The sequence below is a fragment of the Diorhabda carinulata genome, chromosome Y (assembly GCF_026250575.1).
Source record: "Diorhabda carinulata isolate Delta chromosome Y, icDioCari1.1, whole genome shotgun sequence".
NCBI lineage: Eukaryota > Metazoa > Arthropoda > Insecta > Coleoptera > Chrysomelidae > Diorhabda > Diorhabda carinulata.
In genome coordinates, this window is record NC_079473.1 from 10,103,504 (window position 1) to 10,109,590 (window position 6,087).

The following is a 6,087-nucleotide window of genomic DNA, read 5'->3' on the forward strand; positions in this document are numbered from 1 at the left end:
AGATTTGAAATTTTTAAAAAAAAATTCATTAATATCTTATATGAAAGAATAATCTAAATACCTTCAATTTCAAACACATATATAAACATTTTTCTTCAAAACAATTAGAAAACACAATTAAGATTTTTACTTCACCAAAGGTTTTGTGATAACCTTTTCAGAATGTAAATAAATGATTCTGTTAATGTAAAATGATCGGTTAAACTTACATTCTGGTCCACATTTATTAGAAGCACATTTTAAGCATTCTCCAAAGCAACCATGGCATCTTAAATTCAAGTAGTCATAAAAATCTATTTCTAATTTATTTTCATAAGATGTTGACGGCATTTACAAAAAAATGCCTTGAATTTATTCATGAAAGTGGGGACAGATTTTTAAAATTTAAATTCTTTAAAAACATTTTTTAACCATACCATCACCAAAGAAAAGCTTTTTACATTAGCCCTCAGAATGTTGTTATTTGAGTTTATCTACTCGAAAGTAGCTTTTTCATAACTACGGGTTTTTATATAAAACACATGATTTGTTAGGATTTATTCAAGTGAAACCAAAATTTAAATTGTCCACAGTAATCAGTACAAGATGAGTAATTATTGAACTTACCACTGAATTTGGAAGTTGTTCTAATTCAATCTGAGTAATGATAGATATGTAATCAAATTACATATTTTGTTCAATGCCTTTAGTGAGTTTACTAATTCAATCAACTGACGATCTCAAATGAAATTATACTCGGTAATATTTTTTTGTTTTGTACAAAACAAATAGAGACTAACTGAGAACATCGAAACAGGCGTTAGGCAGTCGAATAGTGAGTATGGTAATAGTTGTACATGTCGTGGATTTCTCAATGTGAATATTCTTCTTATCTTTATAGTATCTTTTAAGCACTTTTACTTTTGTAATATGTTCATTCAACAAATTTTCGGCAGCTGTCTGTATGTCCTAAGTGTCGATTCATTGTACAATCAACCAATCAACATGTAAAGTACGAATCACTAAGAAAATGCCACAGGCGTCATCAACTAGTTATCGACTGCCTCACTTTAAAATATTCCTTCTCTGTCGCATCAGACGAACATCCTAGTTAATCCTCTAATAAGCTATCAGTATTCTCGCTGTTTTTGTCTTCACTTTCTTCCGATGAACCCGTGTTTACTGTAATTATTAAGTGATCTAGAGTCTGGTCTAAGATGTGCTCTTTTTGTATAAGGTCATTCTCATATTTTTAAACATGTTGGCAAATATTATACCACTCTTGTTCCGATACCTCCTCAAATTTTTGCCTAGCGAGTGCCTCCGTAACGGTTAGTTTAAATGTTGTATTGTGCGCAGCTACCCAATTTTTTACTAGTACACGTAGTACACGGTGCCCATGTTGTTGTAACAGTTCGTCTAGTTTGTACTTTATGGGGAAACGAAATTTATTTTCTTGAAAAATGCGGTACAGCAATCACCAATTTATGTACCTGCAAAAACAAACAAGTATATATAGTAAGTAAATTATAATTCTATTGGTATATGACAAGTAGGTGGTAAGTGCTATGGTTTATCGCAATTTAAATGCAATTGTACAAAAAAATATTTTTTCTATTCTGGCTAAGTCTGGTCGACACTGGAATCTGAATTTAGATATTGACATTAATATTCATAATTTTCGGTATACGATATGCCGAAATATCGATATTTTAGTCATCACTAATTCTATTTTAAAAAATACAAGTATTCAAACTTACCTGATTTAAATATAAGTAATCAGTTTTTTACGAATCCTTTTTCTCCACCAGCATGTATTATAATCAGCCGTTGGCCTTTAGAGATTGGCTTCTTGATTCTTTTTAGAGTCTTATCATACCAGCCCCTGTCTTTAACATGGCTGCTCTGTATGTATGTTTCATCAGTATAACATATATTGCGGCCTCTGGTGAGAAACGATCCAGCTTTCTTTTTTTAGTGTTACGTATTTTTTTCGGCGATGAAAAGATGTGCCTGGCCCTCCCCACTCAACTTATTGAACTTCTTTTGATATCTTCTGAAAAGTAGACCTTGACACCCCAGTAGCAGCTAGTGCTCTTTCCCTGAAATATTAAAATATGTTAATATTCTAATTTAAAATATGACACTCATTAAGTAGGTGCCTATATAAAAATGTGTAAACTCTGCATTGCTTCAACTTCTCAACTTCTCGAATTAAATCTCGCTACATACCTGTAATTTTTTAAAGGAATAGTAACTCCTTCATCTGCCTCTTTTTCCATGAAATTAATAATATTGATTATGATTTATCGCGTATAATAAGACCTTGCTTTCCAACCTTTTTTGCGGACATTATTTAAAACGATTTTATCCATAATGTTCAAAAACGGCGCTATCTGTAGAATAAACTATGGCAGAGACTAAAAATAACACCGAACACAATAAATCACACTATCTACAGAACAACGAACAATACTAAATGCCGAATGTCCCATGTTCGGTCGGTTATGCATCTGACCATAAGCGCAAATTATTTATAATATTACCGTTCTTTCCTTCCTAAGTAAAGGCTTGGCAACATCGAAGAGAGACTCGCAATGGTAAGAGATCCATGGTTACGCGACGACTTACCTTCGAATTCTGATTTGGACCAAGCGGCAGTCGTGCAGCGTTGCCAGTCTATTTAGCACTTGCATTTCTATATGAAAAATACCGAACAATCGTAAAAAAACGCCACTGTCACATAAATGGGATGGGCCTAAGAGAGAAGGAAATTATTGCGGACTCAGTTATGACGCGTCTGGCCTTTTCTTAGCTGATTTGTACTTTATACAATAAGTTTTTACATATATTTATTGTATTTAAATATTTACCTCTATTATTCGATTCACTTTCCCCATTTTGTTTTCTATTAGCATCTTGATTAGCCATTCGAAGTATTATCTGATGTGGAGTTGTCAGTATTGGTATTACCATTCGTTTTCTTAATGCTTCTTTTACGCTTGTCAATTTGTCACTGTGCAATACAATCAAACGAAAACTGCGAAGAAGAAGAAGAAGATGAGAAGTAATAAATAAAAGAAGAGAAGGAGGACGAAGTATAAGGAGAATAGCAGAAAGTATGGAGTGTAGAGAAGGAGGAACATCTCTTATGGACGGTACGTTTAAAATATGGTCTGAATTCTGTAGGGATAATACGTGGCGCTGATTGTACTATGGGATTGAGATCTGAAGTTAGACACTTACTATATCTGAAACTAGCTTCAGATTCTATAAACTAACGAAAACAGAATATTATATAGGTGGTGAAAAGAATTAAACAACGTTTAAAAATATTAAAAAAATAGTAAAAAAAGAATACAAAAAATCATGGTGAAAACTTGTTGTATTTCTGGATGTATAAGTGGTTCTTTAAAAGATCGTGGAATTCGTTCATCTCAAAATATAAAACAAGCAAGTCTCTTTGGAATACCAAAGGTTAGTCATGTTTGAATCTGTAAGAAAGCAAAATTCATTAGAGGAAAATCAATAATTATTTATCCATGTTCCCAAAATATTTATTGATTAACATTGATTTCTCATTAAATTTGAAAAATAATAAGTAACACAGTGACGTTAATCCAAAATCATTAAATTTATTTTTTAGGACGCTACGCTGCTAGCATAATGGTCTTCTATGTTGAACATGACTTTAACGAAACAGCATTGTATCTGCGATTATCATTTTAAAGAAGAAGATATTGTGAAATCGCGGAAGATTGATTATTCAGGTGGAATAATCAAAGAATATGAATTGAAACGATGGACCCTATTGCCAAATGCTGTACCAGTTAACCTACAGCCAAGACAATATGATATTGAAGTAAAGTTTTATAGAAAATTTCATTGACTTTCAAAGATATTACAAAATTTGTACTAACTTTAAATGTAGCTTTCAGAAAATCAAGAAAACCTGCACTATCAAACGGTTAAAATAATAAATGACGATAAATTTTCAAAGGTATAAGGTTTAAAGTAAAAACTAAGCAGTAATTTAATTTTAATAAATATTTCGTAGAAGCCAACCATCAATGTGCGAAAGCCTTTTCAACAGTTGGACAATCGTATTAACATTAGAAAAAAACCAGCGTCAACATCAATCGAAAAGATCTCGCCTTCGCTGATAAAAATCCGAAAAACTGCAAGTTCTGACGATAAATATCCACAATTTATTTCACATAAAACATCATTAAATAGTAGACAAGTTTTTTTAAATGAAATCGATTCAAACAATGTTAGTTAAAGCTTGAAATATCAGTAGGTTCATGATTTAAGTATATACCAAAATTTTCTACAGATCCTTAATTTTTTTCCAGACTCCTAAGAATATTAAGGAATTGAAGAAGAAATCGAAAAACTTCGCGTTTTTATACAAGATGATTTTTCAGTAATGGTAACTATATGTTCTTTATAACTCCAGCTTTTCGCTCGTAATTATTTTTAATCATCGATTTGTATTTGAATTAATAGTAATTGTTTTATAATGGTATTTTCTTAGGTTTCATTCAAGAAGAAAAGACAACTCAGCTTAAACTTGAAAGCTACTACTTCTGCAGATCTTTCTAAGCTTCTTGAAGAAGTGAAGCGAACACCCATTTGTGAAGGAACAGGAATTGAAGAAACGAGGTAAAGTATAGACTTGAAATTTTTAGCTGCTCAACCAATAAATATCAACACTCTAATGTTTCATTGTAAATATTAAAAACAAATAATATTAATGCAATATTTTTGTAGCGTCTCTGGAAATTGTCCCGGTCTCATTCTGAACAATTATAAACGGCTACCACGGAATCCGAGACGTTTTGCATGCCGCACTCTTCGTGATCGACTCTTCTCTAAAGCAGCTAGACAGCGTACTGCTGCTTCATTGAAGAAGTTTTCATTTTTTTTATATAGATAAATTATAAAAATTTAAGAAAAACAAAACAAACACGTGAAAGAATTAATAAAATATCTCAAGAAATTAAAAAGTTATGGGACTTTGAAGTTGCGCTTGCAAGAATAATTTTATTACACGCAGAGCTCCATCGTGTGACGTCATTTGACCTAAACGACGCAGCACGTATTCGCTGAGTACGTACGAATGTATTGTTGTGTAGTTGCTTTCGCCGTTCGATTCGCATTTTGTTTATTACCCGATGGCAGAAGTTAAAAAAAATGCCTACAAATATTGTATTGTTCCTATGTATCAAAGCACAACAATTAAAAATCCTAATAAATTTTTTTTTCGTGTACCAAATAATATAACAAGGAAAAAGTGGTGCAAAGTAATGAAGCGTGATTTAATTGGCCCTAAAAGCGCTAAATATGTGTGAAGATCATTTTGATGTAAGTGACTATTAATAATAGGTGCCTATTTCTGATCGATATAGCTATTGAATCGTAAGTAGGTCCGGAGTAACTTATTCAGTAAAAATAACTATAAATTTTATGTAAATATATTTGTTATTTACTTCTTATGTATGTAAGTACTGTGAATATCTAATTTATTTACAGGTTGAAAATGACACAGAAAATTTAGTTAAACATCGACTGGTTGGGGGAACATTGAAGTTAAAAGCCAACATATGTCCTCATAAATTTGATTGTCAAAAGGCGGTGAAACCTCAAAAAAAAACGAGTAGCGTATGGAAAAAGACGTCGAATTGAATTTTATCTATCTATTATCAAAAGAAGTAGCGTCGACTTCAAGTCAATTATCTTCGTTTCAATCTTTTGAAATGATTGTGTGTGATGAAATGGAGTTAGATGAAATAGAGGATCCGCTACCAGAGAGCATTATTTTTACAGAATCAGATAATCATCCCAATAAAAAGAGAAACAAAGGAGTTCAAGTAAATATGAAAACGTCACAGAAAAATCAAGCAGTGCAAACAATTGTAAGGAGGAACAGTGCGAAAAATACAGGAAATAAATATTCCCAAATTGTTTATGAATCTCCTCAGCACTCTCCATCGACAATATCGATATCTTCTCAAAGCAGTTCCCAATCAAAAGCATCAATATTTTCACTGAACAGTACAAGTTCAGCTAGCTCCTTCTCAAACACAATCAAGCCTCAATATTGCA

The 6,087-nt window shown here is 32.0% G+C and overlaps 1 long non-coding RNA gene across 1 annotated transcript; it reads left to right on the top strand.

The window, feature by feature from the left end:
• Nucleotides 1-3,709: 3,709 nt before the first annotated feature.
• Nucleotides 3,710-4,118, top strand: LOC130903053 (uncharacterized). The gene is made up of 2 exons (XR_009060533.1): nucleotides 3,710-3,979; nucleotides 4,037-4,118. It is a non-coding gene; the product is annotated as an uncharacterized LOC130903053 (long non-coding RNA).
• Nucleotides 4,119-6,087: the final 1,969 nt, after the last annotated feature.